Source organism: Cervus canadensis, chromosome 24 (genome assembly GCF_019320065.1).
Source record: "Cervus canadensis isolate Bull #8, Minnesota chromosome 24, ASM1932006v1, whole genome shotgun sequence".
In the NCBI taxonomy this organism is placed as follows: Eukaryota; Metazoa; Chordata; class Mammalia; order Artiodactyla; family Cervidae; genus Cervus; species Cervus canadensis.
This window is the reverse complement of record NC_057409.1, coordinates 49,440,295-49,456,384: the sequence shown is the minus strand read 5'-3', so window position 1 is coordinate 49,456,384 and position 16,090 is coordinate 49,440,295. Positions and strand designations below refer to the sequence as shown.

The following is a 16,090-nucleotide window of genomic DNA, read 5'->3' as shown; positions in this document are numbered from 1 at the left end:
GGTGCTAGTGGTAAAGGAAACCGCCTGCCAATGCAGGAGACGGGAGAGACGCAGGTTTGATCCCTGGCTTGGGATCAACTGCTTGGGAAGATCCCCTGGAGTAGTTCCAGTATTCTTGCTTGGAAAATTCCATGGACAGAGGAGCCTGGTGGGCTACAGTCCATGAGACTTCAAAGATTTGGACGTGACTGAGCACAAGACTTACAGTATTTAGTACTTCATTCTAAAGGCCTTCTAAAAGAGCTAAGGTTAGCATTTCATTCTTGTTTTTTTTTTTTTTTTTAAATAATAAATTAAACATGAACACTGGCCTAGAAATCAACTGTTTCTGGCTTATCATCTTATTGGCCAAATGCTTTGACTTCTTAGTTACCAGATGTTTCTAGATGTGCTAACTGAAGATTTGAAGTTCAAGGGGACAGGAGAAGGGCAATGTATTGTTTTTGACTGAAAATCTGATTTGTATTCTTTTCTTTTTTGGAGAGGACAACCAATTGTTAAAATATCAGTTCCCCAAGGATGAAAAACTAATACTATTATATGTTGTGTTGTTTAGTCACTCAAGACTCTCAAGACTCTTGAGAGTTGCTTGGACTGCAAGGAGATCCAATCAGTCCATCCTAAAGGAGATTAGTCCTGGGTGTTCATTGGAAGGACTGATGCTGAAGCTGAAACTCCAATATTTAGGCCACCTGATGCAGAGAGCTGACTCATTTGAAAAGACCCTGATGCTGGGAAAGATTGAGGGCAGGAAGAGAAGGGGCCGACAGAGGGTGAGATAGTTGGATGGCATCACCGACTCAATGGACATGGGTTTGGGTGGACTCCGGGAGTTGGTGATGGACAGGGAGGCCTGGTGTGCTGAGGTTCATGGAGTCGCAAAGAGTCGGACACGACTGAGCGACTGAACTGAACTGTTTAGTAGCCCTCCTATCTCCTCTGGCCATGGGATTTCCCAGCCAAGAGTACTGGAGTGGGTTGCCATATCCTTCTCCAGGGTGACTATCTGGTTGGTATACAAATAAAGCCAAAACTTGGAGCTGCTATAATGAGTCAGTTTCCAGACTCTTCTCAAGGTAAAACAACAACCTTCCAAAGTGGGTCCTTGGTGGGTTTTGTAAAGCTGTGAGGTGAGGTGTTCCATTTTATAAAACATAACTCCTCTAGGTGTGTAACCATACTCGTCACATTAAAAAGAGGAAAAGGTTAAAAAAAAACAAACCCGAAAAGCCAAATCAAAACTACCTTCCAAAGCAAATTGCTGATGCCAGGATTTTGGCAGGGCTTCCTTACTTGGCTGCAATCATTCAAGGAAAGTATAGCCTCTTCCCCTACTCTCATCTCTTCGAAGAAGCCACTTGAAGCAGGAGAATTAGCACCGATCTTCTCCTCATAGGACCCAAAGGGTAGGATGGAGCTGTATAATACAGTGATGGAAATAAGGTGGAACTCTTGTTTCTGTTTTTCAGAAGCTAATCTGAGGGTTGTCATGGTAACTCACCAGGATATAAGACTATTGTCAGCTTCAGGGTACAATTTTGGGCTATATTCTTAAAAGAGGACATGAAGTGCTTACATTAAAAGAGTCAGAAAAAAGTCTTTTAGAAGTGTATCAAAACTGATTTCAGATTTTAGTTTGGACATTTAAGACAGCAGTTACCTTGGGAGAAAACAACATAAATATGTCAATTGGTAAATCTTGCTAAATCTTTGGTGGGGCAGGAGGAGGGTAGCAGAGGAGAAGAGAAGATTCACACGAGGGTAGCAGGATGTAAAAGAAAGAATATGAAAGCCAAAAACTTCCAGAGGCACTTGCTAATTTAAATATGCATGTTCTCATAAGAATTGAAGATATGAAGAGGCACTGTGTTCTGCTTTTACCTTCTCTGTTGTCATCCTGGTGTCACATGTGTGTGCGTGTGTGTTCAGTTGCTAAGTCGTATCTGACTCTTTGTGACCCCATGGACTGCAGCATGCCAGGCTTCCCTGTTCTTCACTGTCTCCAGGAGTTTGCTCAAATTCGTGTTCTTTGAGTCGGTGATGCTATTGAACCATCTCATCCCCTGCCGTCCCCTTCTCCTCCTGTCCTCGATCTTTCCCAGCATCAGGTCTTTTCCAATGAGTCGGCTCTTTGCATCAGGTGGCTAAAGTATTGGAGCTTCAGCTTCAGCAGCAGTCCTTCCACTGAACATTCGGGGTGGATTTCCATTAGGATTAACTGGTTTGATCTCCTTGCAGCCCAAGGGATTCTCAAGAGTCTTCTCCAGCACCACAGTTTGAAAGCAATACTGTGATGTTGAATGGTTTGCCTTGGAAATGAACCAAGATCATTCGGTCGTTTTTGAGATTGCACCTAATGCTGCAGGTGCATTTTGGACACTTTTGTTGTACTATGAGGGCTACTCCATTTCTTCTAAGGAATTCTTGACCTCAGTAGAAGGTATAATGATCATCTGAATTAAATTTGCCCATTCCTTTCCATTTTAGTTCACTGATTCCTAAAATGTCAATGTTCTCTCTTGCCATCTCCTATTTGACCACATCCAATTTACCTTGATTCAGTTGTGTCTGACTCTTTGCGACCTCGTGGACTGCAGCACTCCAGGCTTCCCTGTCCATCATCAGCTCCCAGAGCTTACTCAAACTCATGCCCATCGTGTCAGTGACGCCATCCAACCATCTCATCCTCTGTCATCCCCTTCTCCTCCTGCCTTCGATCTTTCACAGCATCAGAGTCTTTTCAAATGAGTCCGTTCTTCACATCAGGTGGCCAAAGTATTGGAGTTTCAGCTTCAGCATCAGTCCTTCCCATGAATATTCAGGACTGATTTCCTTGAGGATTGACTGGCTGGAGCTCTTTGCAGTCCAAGGGACTCTCAAAAGTCTGCTCCAACACCACAGTTCTAAAACATCAATTCAATTCTTCAGCACTCAGCTTTCTTCATAGTCCAACTCTCATATCCATACATGACTACTAGAAAAACCATAGCTTTGACTAGACAGACCTTTGTTGGCAAAGTAATGTCTCTGCTTTTTAATATGGTGTCTAGGTTAGTCATAGCTTTTCTTCCAAGGAGCAAGTGTCCTTTAATTTCATGGCTGTAGTCACCATCTGCAGTGATTTTGGAGCCCCCCAAAAATAGTCTCTCACTGTTTTCATTGTTTCCCCATCTATTTGCCATGAAATAATGGGACTTTTTTTTTAGTATGGTAGTGCTAAAACCTGCCTCTTTGGTTTCTCAGATTCAACTACCATATCCTTGGAAGAACAGGGCTTTGTGTAAACAGACATTGCCTGTTAGCTTTACTGGAGCATTAGCTTTACTTTTAGAAAATTGAGGGGAAAACACATTATGAATAGAATGCCAAATTCACAACAACATTTAAGACAAAAGACAGAAGTAGAAAAAAATTTCCTTTTTGAGGCTGGACAGCTTCACACAACCTGTACCTCCCAGACCTCCCCTGTGATTCTCACTATTAGTACTTTTGGGAAAACTTTGAGAAGCCACCATTCAGTCAGTCAGTCTTTTGAGGATTCCCGAGGACAAATATAAGCAGTGCAATGTGCCAGTAGCCCCAAATTACTATTTAACTATTTACATCTGGTTTGGGGCCTTCTGGTTTGTCTTTTTATAGCAGCTCCAGGGCAGAGTGTGGCTTGGTGTGACTTTTAAGCCAAAGGTCAACAAGCTACTCCCCAAATGCTGAATCAGGCCCACCACCTGTTTTTCTCAGTCTCCAGGCTCAGAATGATTTTTGCATTTTTCCGTGGTTAAAAAAATTAAAAGAATATTTTATGACATGTGAACATTATATGAAATTCAAATTTCAGGCTTACAGTATTTTGGAACACAGCCACATTCCTTCATTTATGCATTGTCTGGGGCTGCTTTCTTGCCATAAAAGCAAAGTTGAGTAGGTGCCACAGAACCCATATGGCCTCAAAGCCTGCAATATTCACTGTGGGTCCTTTCAGAAAATCTTAGCCAACCTCTAATCCAAGTTGTGATCTTTACCACTGCCAAGTTGAAACCTGGCTGACTTAAACATAAAACATCAAGCAAATTATATTAATACACTCCACTAATGAGAGTTGTTCTGATAAGAGTTGCTTATCCTGCTGTTGAAGCCTAAAAGTACAGAAACCAGATTTCTCAATGGTAGTCAAGAAGAAAAGCTACACAAAGAGAAAACAAGAGATATTGTGACACTTCTAAGTGATCTCTTCCAAAGGAAATGAAAAACTTTTCAATGCTATTTGCTGAGGTTTCCTTTTTCATTTCACATCAGAAACCAAAATGCCCTAGTTTCAACCCCGTGGAAACTGTAGAGACACTCCCACTTGATCAGCAATTTTCTTTCTGAGGAATTAATGATCAGCATGCACAAGTTCAAACTCTGACCTTATTTGTCAAACTGTCTGAGACTGAATGTGCTGGGAAAATGACAAAAGGAAGGAAGCATTTAGATATATGTCTTCTGAGACTTCATCTTTGATTAGCTGAAGAAGCCACAAGAAAAGCTTTCTGGGCAGATAACCAGCTTGAAGAAAGGTATTCTTTTGAATTAAAAATCTAGTTTTGATTCTATTTTAGCCAAGTGTCTTGTCTAACTCTAAATTCTGGAGACCGTAGTACTTTTTCATGGGTCCTATCCAATCTTTTTTTAAAAAAAATGAAGAATTGAATACATAATAGTATCATTTGCCTTATTGGGGTGCGTCTCAATTTTCCTGCCAATGCACATATTGGCTGATGTTCATGTGGGGTATGCTCAAGGTGATACATAATCCCAGGATCTAACACATGCAGACCCTCTTTTTACATTCAGGCTTGTAGAATACAAGAAAATATAAAGAAAGTTATCAATCCACTCATGTATATTTTAAATAAATCTCAGAACATTTACTGCAATTTTAGGACTTGTGAACAACAAAGTAGTTGAGACACATCTCACACAAATCAGTCACAACACCTCAGTGGAATTGAAACCATTTGGCATCACTTCAGGGGCTCCAAAGAGCTCCAGTATCGTAGTCCTCTATGTCTCAGCACAATACTTTGCCAACAAAGGTCCATCTAGTCAAAGCTATGGTTTTTCCAGTAGTCATGTATGGATGTGAGAGTTGGACCATAAAGAAGGCTGAGCACCATGAACTGATGCTTTTGAACTGTGGTGTTGGAGAAGACGCTTGAGAGTCCCTTGGACTGCAAGGAAATCAAGCCAGTTAATCCTAAAGGAAATCAATCCTGAATATTCATTGGAAAGATTGATGCTGAAGCTGAAGCTCCAATACTTTGGCGACCTGATGCGAAGAACCAACTCATTAGAAAAGACCCTGATGCTTGGGAAGATTGAAGGCAGGAGGAGAAGGGGATGACAGAGGACAAAATGGTTGGATGGCATCGGCAACTCAGTGGACATAAGTTTGAGCAAGCTCTGGGAGTTGGTGAAGGACAGGGAAGCCTGGCGTGCTGCAGTCCATGGGGTCACAAAGTGTCAGACATGACTGAGCAACAACAGTAACGATGTCTCAGCACAGAAAAGAATTCAGCCAGAGGAAAAGTGATAAGAAGTGATTTATTAGAATAGGACACTTTTGAGGCTTACAAGCCAGCAGGCGAAGGGGTGCCATACCCCAAGAACTTACTGGAATACAGTTTTACAATCAAAGGAAAAGTGGGGAGGGGAGAGAAGAACTTCTTTGACCTTCTTGAATAGACATCATGTCTCATCACTAGGTCCTCTTCCAGGTTGGGCAGGGGAGTTTCCTTGTCCCTACGTGGTCAAGCTAGGTCCACAAATTATTGTTTCTTCCGTGTGCAGAGAGCATGTCCTAGGGATCATTACCTTACACTGGGTAGGATGTGAGGCTCATGCCACCATTTGTTTGACTGTTTGGGGTCACGTCTCATGCTCCTGTTGCATGGTTTTGTTGTTAAGCAAGCCTGCTTGTTTTTGTAGTTAAGCAAGCCTGCTCTCTTGAGCACCCATTGACTTACAGGGGTCTCTCATATTTTTTCTATTTATAATTGGGATTAACTATATTAACTATTTATAAGTGGGATTAATTATCTAATTACCTACTTTATCTCTTTGCTCTGTCCTTATCAGTATGAGAGCTATGTTTAGGCAATATACCCAAAACATGGGATGCCTTGGACCTTTAGCCTCAGAGAGCATTCTCGGGGCGGCAGTGGAGCTGGGCTCAGCATCGGTGTCATGGTACTCGTGTGAGATGAGGCTCCAGGAAGTCGAGCTTGAACAGTCTAGTCGAGCCCACACTTGATTTCACCGCCGGCACACTTTGCCTCTCAAGCTCATTGCCCATCAGCGCAGTGGGCTATTCAGTCCCACTGGGCACGGAACAAATGAGGGATCAACCTTCATCTCCATGCCATCTCCCATGAGCTGTCAAGCGTTCTCAAAATCCTCACAAACTGTTGGAAAAAAGGTTTGGTGACATCAGAATTATTTATTTCTGTGCCTGCTGTGCAGTATTTCAAGCATTATTTCATTAGACGTAAAGGACGCTATTCAAGGTCATGGCATCTCAGAATCATTTGCCCTGAAGTATTTAGGACAGCAGGCACATCAGGAATGAGCAGCCCCCAAAATGACTGGATGTGAAAAAAAATCATTTGGCACATAATCCCTTCCTTTAATGAGTTTAAGAAATAGAGAGGAAAGTTCTGCTACAGTGGATTTAGGTTAAAGGATTCCTACTTTTAAGGAGAAAATGAAATATCTTCAATCAATACACTGGCTTTAGATGTCCTCTGTTTTGGGCTTCATCAGATGTGAGTAGCAAGACGAATCCGGCAGATCAGTGAGGGAGTGACAGGCAGCAGTAATATGGCAGGATGCGTTAGGATAATTGTGAATCTGAGGGGAATTTTCACTCCTTAAAGAGTTGCAGGTCTAATTGCCAAAAACAGGGACACAACACTGGTCCTGAAGTAGAAGAAACACATCTTTTGAATATGAATATAGTGGCTGCAGTGTGTTCTGCAGAAACAAGATGTCTGCTCTGAATATAAGGTTTATTGTATTAAAGCTCAAGATTTAGTTAATATCAGCTCTCTAAATAATATATTCATACAATATATGTACAACCTAGTTTCTGGAAATGGCCTACACTACTTGGCAGCCACAAACTGAACCCTGAGGCTACCCACAGAGTCCCATCCGTCTGGTTAGACTTTCCTACTTATGCCCCCTTTCTAGAAACAAACAGTCCTTACTTTCCGACTTTGAACAATATCCTTTCTATTTTTTCTTTTAACTGTCTTAAATATTTTCTGTCAAAGTCATTTTTCTCATTTTCTCATTTTTTGTTTGTTTTCCCCATATTACTCAGTAATTATATTACTTCAATTTAAAAAGATTAATATGCTGGTGCTTTTAAATATCCTCTTTCAAAAGAAGAGAGAGATTTGATAGATTTTCCTAGTTTAAAAATCAATTTAGCAACATGTTGGGGAAAAAAAAGCATGCACCATTGATTATACTGGAATTTTCAAGTCATAGTTTCTTTTCTTTCTTTCTTTTTTTTTTTTGCAACTTTATTGAAGTACAAACTACATACAATAAAGTCTAATAATTTTAAGTGTATGTTTAGAGGGGTTTCAATTAATGTATGAAGCCTTGTAACCACTACAGAAATCAACATACAGAACACTTTCATCACTCCCAAAGACTTCTTCCTGGCCCTCTGAAGTAAATTTCTGAGATTTCTGGATTGGAATTGTAACTGCTTTGTAATTGCAAAACCTATAAACTAGAGCTATAATTGTGTAGTCTCCAAAAATGGTAGGAGAGTTATATTTCTCTTCATTAATGAATCTAAATTAATCTACATAAAGTTTGTGCATTATTAATGTCCAGCTCTGCTTTCTGTCACTTCAGTTCTCTAAGAGACTAGTACCTTTTTCTTCTTTTTTTATTTTAACTCCCTCTAAGGAAACCTTGATAGAAAATCAGGTCTGGCCAGTTTTGTTAGTTCTTGCCTTAAGTATAAGTGCTATCTGTTAAAATCATAGAGTCCTGCTTGCTAGTCTGAGGTACTGCTAATTAGGCCAAAACATGTCTTAGCCTGAGAATTTGTCTGCATAATTTTAAGTTTTAATATGTAAGAAAGCTAGCCAAGAGAATACTCTGTGTAGATTTTTTTCTCCCTTTGGTTATACCTCTTGAAAGTAATTTAACACAATTCTTTGTAAAAACTTTCCTCTACCTCACTGAAATATTTTACTTAGACACTGCTGTAAGTGTACAAACATAAACCTAACATGCTCTTGTCTTTAGCTCATGGTCTCCTACAGTTTTCCCCTCACTGCTGCTGCTGCTAAGTCACTTCAGTCGTGTCCGACTCTGTGTGACTGCATAGACGGCAGCCCACCAGGCTCCTCTGTCCCTGGGATTCTCTAGGCAAGAATACTGGAGTGGGTTGCCATTTCCTTCTCCATTCCCCTCACTATTTCTTCTTTATTACTTCCACAGATTACTACAACCCAGGTGGGATTCTTTGTGGCTTGTTTTATAGATAATCAGGGAGAGTGATTCTGGTTTGGAATGAAGGAAAATTATTCCAAATCCAAAAACAACTGCTCTGTTTTGAGAGCCTGAGAGGGATGCCACCCGTCACAGCTCTGGGGACTGGAGCTGGCCCACGGAGGCTGGCTGTGGGGACAGTTACTGGAAGAAGTGGGTTTTGTGGGGACTTGAGCAGCAGGGGCCCCAGCTAACATTCCCCAGGCTGCTACAGCACCCAGGGTTCCACTCAGCTAGGAAGCCAGCGAGGACCCTGATCCCTCTGATGTCAAGAGGAAGAAATACATCCTTCCCCTGATAAGTGGGTTACCAATCATGGTGCACGTCTATAGTCATAGGGGTCCTCTATGTCACCTATACTTAGAAATTCAGTTGGGATATTCTGGGATGGTACCATGAGTCCCTAGTGCCAGCCCACTTTTGAAAAACCTTTCACTTTGAGTGTGCTTTCATTTTGAGGCTGCAGAGGACCACTTACATGTTCTGCCTTGAAGCTGAAAAGTCATCCCTTCCTAAAAGGCAGGTGAATGTGGTCTGTGCAGGGCACTCTGCTGGACTAGCGTCCTCAGGTGGTAATGGCCTGTGCAAGTGAGTATGTGACTGCTCTGTAGCTACATCTGTGACCACAACCCTAGGGTCATTTTTGGCAAGAAATAATCTGTCCTGGATGTCTCTTGAGATCACCTCTGAATGTTGATAGCAGATACAGGGAAGTTATAGGATGGATAAGTCTGGCAATTATCACAAGCACCATAGAGAAAGGCCATAAGCTGTGGAAACCGTGTCTGCTCTTTCTTTGGCCTGTTAGCCTAAATTTCCCTTCCTTAGAGAGGTCTTCCTTTGTCAACACATCTAAAATAGAGTTCCATGTCTTTTCTTCTTACAAGTGACAATGACAGGATTTGTATGTTTGTCTTAAGAATGTTCTCACCTATCTCTGTGAGGTGTTCATAATCTCCAAAAACAAAGCCACTACTTGATACAGAGCTGGCATTTAATAAATACTACTTGAATGAATGAATGAATGTCTTTGGCAGCCTCTGCCAGTGGCAAGGATGGGAAGCATAAAGGCGATCTAAAATAACAAGAGGACAGAGAGTAAACAGCAGCTGAATTGTATTAGAGGTATGAATCTGTTTGATATCCTGGACTTCAGGGCTTTCCTTGACTCTGCCACCTTTTTATAGACATGAGATGCTGAGCAGTTAATGTTCCATTGTTTGTTTTTAGCTGACATCCACTGAGAACGCCAGGCATCTAAGTGCTTTACTTACATATATTATGTCATCTGACCTGCACAACAAATACCCAACAAATATGTAGAAGGTATAATTATTATTTCATTTTACATATAAGGAAACTGAGACTTGAATGTTGGGAAGGAGGTGGTGGCCACATAGCTAACATAATAAACAACATAATAAATTACCTGAGTCAAACCCATATCTTTGTTGTTTAGTCAGTAAGTCGTGTCTGCCTCTTTTGCGACCCCGTGGCCTATAGCCCACTAGGTTCCTCTGTCCATGGGATTTTCCAGGTAAGAGTACTGGAGTGGGTTGCCATTTCCTTCTCTAAGGGATATTCCTCACCCGGGGATCGAACCCATGTCTCTTGCATTGGCCGGTGGATTCTTTACTGCTGAGTCATCAGGGAGGTCTGAACCCAGGTCTATCTGACCCCAATTATCACACTCTTAAACATTATTAATTGTGCCTTTATCTTGAACATAGTGAGATGGAGCAAGAGATGCAAAATGCAAGCTTCTATTACAAACTCATTTAGTCTGGATCTAATAACCCAGCCAACATTTAGTCTTTCCGGACAGTGGAGAATTTCTGGTTCTGCCTATGTCCTAATCTAACAAAATCACTGCCTCCCTGGCCATTATCTTATTTTGCTTCCTTGTTGGTATTTACTCTTCGCACTATGGGAAGAGCTATCTACCACATGGCATCCACATCCTGGGGCCAGATCAAGCTTTTGTCACCCTCAGCAAGGCACAAGGGGTATGGTTATACAGTTTAATTCCAAACAATCTTCAGTGTCTGGTCAGATGTTTTTTCCTAAAATTTTAATGATCCCTTAAAATTACCACCTTTTTTGCCTTTCAGTTTTGAAACCACTGTTAAGGTGGCCCAGGGCCCTTGGCAGCCTGGAAATGTCAGCCACTTCCATGGTAGCATAGGCAATTCCTCCTTCAACCTATTATCAGAGAAGTTTACTAAATTTTCTCATTAAAAATGATCAAAAAGTTTTTCATAACCAATTTCATACATATCTGCGCTTCATATTTACTTGCTAGGTAGAATATTATGATAATTAAGATATATATAACTTTTCAATATATGCAAATGACACTGTAACCTTTAAAATTCATTATTTATATATGTGTGAAGGCTTAGGTGACAGGGAAGAAATAAAGGTAAACCAGTCAACTCAAAGAGGTTAAAATCTAATTGTGATTATTCATGACAAGACCCAGCTACAAGGGAATATTTTGGCTTTCTGTTTCAAATCCTAATACCCTGCCTCCCTTCATGAGCCAGTCAGACACAGGGACGTTTGATTTATTCCTCTGTGGCCTCGTGACTGTTTGGTAACGTAGCTTGCACACAAAAGAGCGCAGGCAAAAGCGGGGGACAGAGGAGCGCTGCAGAGTGGTCCATTCCCTTCTCTGTCTTCCTGGATCCATAAATGAGGAAATTCAGGCCACGCAGTCTGACTTTTACAGATCTGAATGTGGGGTAACTTGGAAACATACAATCCAATGATTCACCAAATTTTTTATGATTATGTGTACTACAAAGATATGGCTAAAGATGAACTCAAGTTTAAGCTGCATTTTATTTAGTAAACTTTTTGTGACATTGTACTTAACATTTTTTGTGGGTTTTTTTTGTGGGTGTTGTTGTTTGTTTGCTTTTGGCCTCACTGTGTGATTTTGGGGATTAGTTCCCAGCCTGCAGAAGTGAAAACACAGAGTTCTAACCATTGGACAGCCAGGTAATTCCTGTGCTTCATATATTTAAATCCTCTTGGTTATTATCCATGCTAGGCAGAAAGTATTTCAAATCACAAAAACACTTCTGTCTGCACCTTGAGGCCTACACCACCAAACATTAAGAGTGGCTCATCTTTTAGGAAAAAATAGAAAAAAATTAGTTTTTTTCAGGAAAAGAATACTAAAATTTCTTACACTGCAGTTTGAAGTCAACCATGCTTCTCTTCTTTAGGTTCTTTTTGGTCACTATGCAGTCACTGTGTAGAGTCAAGATGAAGATGTCACCTGAAATAAATGTTTTCTATGTGATCCAAAGCAAGGCCAACCCATTTATTTCAGTTCAGCAAAAATTTATCTTAAGCCTAGAACTAAGCTAGGTGCTATAGGCAGAGAAGTACAAAGTATAGTAGACACTTAATGGGGAACTGAGATTTCATACAGAAATGACTATATTATAGAGTAGATCAACTATTTAAATGAGAGAGGAAGACTTTCCTGTTGGTCCAGTGGTTAAGAATCCACCCACCAAGTTCAGGAGGATCTCACACGCCACAGAGCAGCTAAGCCCATCATCACAACTACTTGGCCTATGCTCCAGAGCCGGAGAACCATGACATCTGAGCCCACGCCGGGACCACAGAAGTCTGTGGACGCCGAGCCTGTGCTCCCTAACAAGAGAAGCCACTACAGTGAGAAGCCTGTGCGCTGCACCGCATCTAGGGAGTAGGCCCTTCTCAGTGAAACTAGAGAAAGCTCTCACACAGCAAGGAAGACCCAATGCAGCCAAACATTTAAATAAACAAATAATAGATAGATAAATAATCACCCAATCAAGGTATTGGGGCAGTGGGAGGAGAGGATGATGGAGTTGGTTGATAGAAGGCAGTTATGATACCATTTCAATTAAGAATTCCTCCAGGGGACTTCCCTGGTGGTCTAAGTGGCTAAAGACTCTGAGCTCCCAATGCAGGGGGACCCGGTTTGATCCCTGGTTGGGGAACAAGATCCCACAAGCTGCAACTAAGACTCGATGCAGACAAATAAATAAGTAAATAGAAGTCCTCTGGACCATGACGTCCTTGAAGGCCACGCAAAGCACGGTGTCAAGAGCCCTGGTTTTCGTTTGGGGCATTGCTGCTGCTCTCCCACGCAGGCTTTCTCCTTCCAGGTCCTGCTTCCCTCACCAAAAGCTTAATGGAAGGGAAAATTAACCAAAATGTATTATTTGGTTAAGGGCCAGTAAGGTAGACAAACTATTCACAGAATACAGTTGAGATAAGGGCATAGTTTAGGTTATGAGAAAGGATACAAATCTTTTGAGATTTCAAAGGATCACTCACAGAATAAAACAGGAAGGGGAGCAAGTAAAGCAGAAAAGCTAGCGCGTGTGTGTTGCCAGTTTAGTTTAGTCATGGTGTTAGGAAAGGATCCATCCAAAAGACCTTGTTTTATTTACTTAATCAAGTAATCACACTCTTTCCGAAACCTTTGGATGCAAGCACAGAAATAAAGGTATTCATGAAGTCAGACTTGTACTTGCCAGAAAATAGTAAGGAATGCCGATTTAATCTCTGCTACCTGAGTGAGTCCTAAGGGGAAGATGAGCTCATGAATGCATATACAGATCATTACAAAGCTGAATTAAAATATATTAAATACGGAAGTTGGATATGAACCCCTAAGGGCTATACAACGTAAAAAGGATAGTTGAAGAACCACCTGAAGCTTTAAAAGTGGGTAACCTAGATCCTCACTGGTTGGGAAAACAGTTACTACTCACTCTTTAAGGAAACACAGATAAAGCTTGGGATTTGAAAGCCCTAGCACTCCAACTGATCTAAATGAATGTAAATTTGGGGGGAGGGCCTTCCCTTATCCTTCCTTTTGTGGTCTCCACAGCCTCTGGACCCGACAGGACCCTATAACTCTCATTAACTGAATTGGATGGAGCCAAAATAAAGATGTAAACATCCTAAATCATCCACTGAAATCTTCTTAAAAGGGTAAGTTTCATTTATTTTCCAATTTTTAAAAAATTATATACTTACTTAGCAAAATATGTGCATAAGCTAAAATGTTGAATATTTATTTTAGTATTTTATTTTTGGGTGACACTGTCTTGAGCATGCCCACTCCGCCACCCCACATGCACCAGAAGTGTCACTGATCACATTCAGGGAGTGTGCCGTGCTAGAAAATTTTGACGTATTATTGAATTGCCATCACCAGGGGACTCAATGGGAACCAAAATTTTAAAGACTTGAAAATAGAATGAAGTGGCCACCAGTCAAAGTGAAGAAATATATAAATTCATACAAAAGAATAGGAAAAAATGTGAATTAAAGTTAAGACAATGCTGAGACTATGGAAAGCATTAAAAATTTAGGAATAGAAAGGAGATTTATGTGCCAAGACAGATTAAAGAGCCATAATGAGGAAAAGGGTTTTTTATTTTTTAATTTTTTATGCGGGAGATAGTTGAAGATTCTCAAAAATAATCCAAAATGATTGGGACCGCCCCCAAAAAATGAACTAATATTCATTAGTTCAACTAATATAAATAATGAACCAATATAGACTTTTTTTTTAAAGTATATTTGATTTACAATGTTGGTTGATTTCTGCTGTACAGGAGAGTGACTCAGTTATACATGTATGTATATATATATTCTTTTTTCCTATTCTCCATTATGGTTTATCACAGGATATTGAATACAGTTTCTGTGCTATACAGTAGGGCCTGTGGTTTATCCATTCTCTAACCCCAAAGTCCTACTCCACCCCCCACACCCCCTCCCTCTTGACAACCACAAGTTTGTTCTCTATGGATATCGTTTTTGACAGGTAATGACTATTCTAAACATTGTGGAGAACCACAAACGTAAACATGGAGAGGAAACATTTTGGAATAATGAAGAAAACATTTACACTGCGTAGATATACATTATTAAAATTTCAGGAATATCTACTTACTGTTTTAACTAACATGAAAAAAATCAGGAAGACAACATGGAAGAAAGAAATACTGATTTGTCTTATACTCTCAGAAATGGACCTAACCAGACATGTTTTTAGTTAGTGGAGATTAAACGATTATTTAAGAGTGGGTTTAGGGTCACAAGCAAATTTATCCTAGAGAATTCTGAAGCAAAAATTCAGCAGTCACAAATCTGAAAGAAAACCTGGATGATTCTACCTGAAGGACAAATGAGCCTCCAATGTTGAAGGAAGTCCTTTTATTCTATGATATAATTTCAAATTCTTATTTACTCTACATTCAGCAAACCGGGAATCCTACCAGTAAAAAGTAAATAACAAAGCACATCACCTTGGAATTCTGCATGTCTTTAACTGAAAAGAATCATTAGCAATACTGCAACTAAAGACCCAGGTACAATTCTTTCAGTAACAAATTCTGACTTAATTTGAAAGTAAATAAACTAATTTCAGACTGTAAGTTTCAGAAGGGATAAGGCACTAAGAATTTCAATCTTGTTCAGTGCTTTTCTTCCACAGAGACAAATTAAAATGAAATGGGGGAGAAAAGTCCTGGAAAGAAAAAGCGCATTTAGTACATTTTTTAATTCTTTGGTGTAAAGAACCGGTCATCACAGTGGTATTTTACTAATCATTGGATTCTAGTCTGCTCATTTAGGTTCCATCTTGTATAAGCAGAACATCCCATATTTGTATGTTCTTTTCTTTGAAGTGATTCCACGTTTAGGGTCAGTTATTCTTTGAAAGGCTTTGTGCTAGCTTGTTATTCCTGGTATAACAGAAATGTTAGCCAATGTACCTTTAAAGCTTAAAAGACCAGCAAATGTAATTCAATATGTGAGCTTTAAAGTTCTTTTTGTTGGTAATGTTCTTACTTGGCATTTAACCATCCTTTTTACTAGCTTCACTTTTTACTTAAATGAGTACATTTTATTTTTTATGCAGGTATTTGAATCCATAATAACAATTTTGTAGATGCTTACACGTGTGTGTGTGTGTGTGTGCGTGTGTAACAGAAAATCAACATCTACCTCGTATGCACCTACTTAGAAGTATTCACCTAACACACTGAGGTATTATTCTATGTCACAGTAAAGATGAGTCATCAGCCTTTGCCCTCAAGGGGATTACCATCTATTTTAGCTGATTTAATTTACAATTTATATTCTTCTCATAGGATGAAAGACTAATTAAGTTCTGCATGTATTGAGTAAGGCACCTCTCCTGAGCGGTCAGGAGATAAAAGGATTTTGAAGTCTGATGGATCTGGGCTTGAACCTCAGCTATGCACACTTAGGACTTTTGTTTATTGAAGGTTGAGATTTCCACTTATAAAATGGGGATGCTAATTTTTAGCTTACAGAGGTGTCAAGAACGTTGTATAATAATAATGCATATAAAACACCTATCACCATAGATGTGCTTAGTCACTAAGTCATGTGCAACTCTTTGTGACCCCAAAAGCCACCAGGCTCCTCTGTTCATGGGATTCCTCAGGCAAGAATACTGGAGTGAGTTGCCATTTCCTCCTTCAGG

The 16,090-nt window shown here is 40.2% G+C and overlaps 1 protein-coding gene across 1 annotated transcript in view; it reads left to right on the top strand.

The window, feature by feature from the left end:
- Positions 1–16,090, top strand: part of SLC39A10 (solute carrier family 39 member 10) — a 143,258-nt gene that overhangs the window by 16,514 nt on the left and 110,654 nt on the right. Inside the window, exon 2 of the mRNA XM_043444901.1 lies at positions 13,457–13,560. The gene's annotated coding sequence lies outside the window, so the exon portion shown is untranslated. The remainder of the gene's footprint in view (positions 1–13,456; positions 13,561–16,090) is intronic.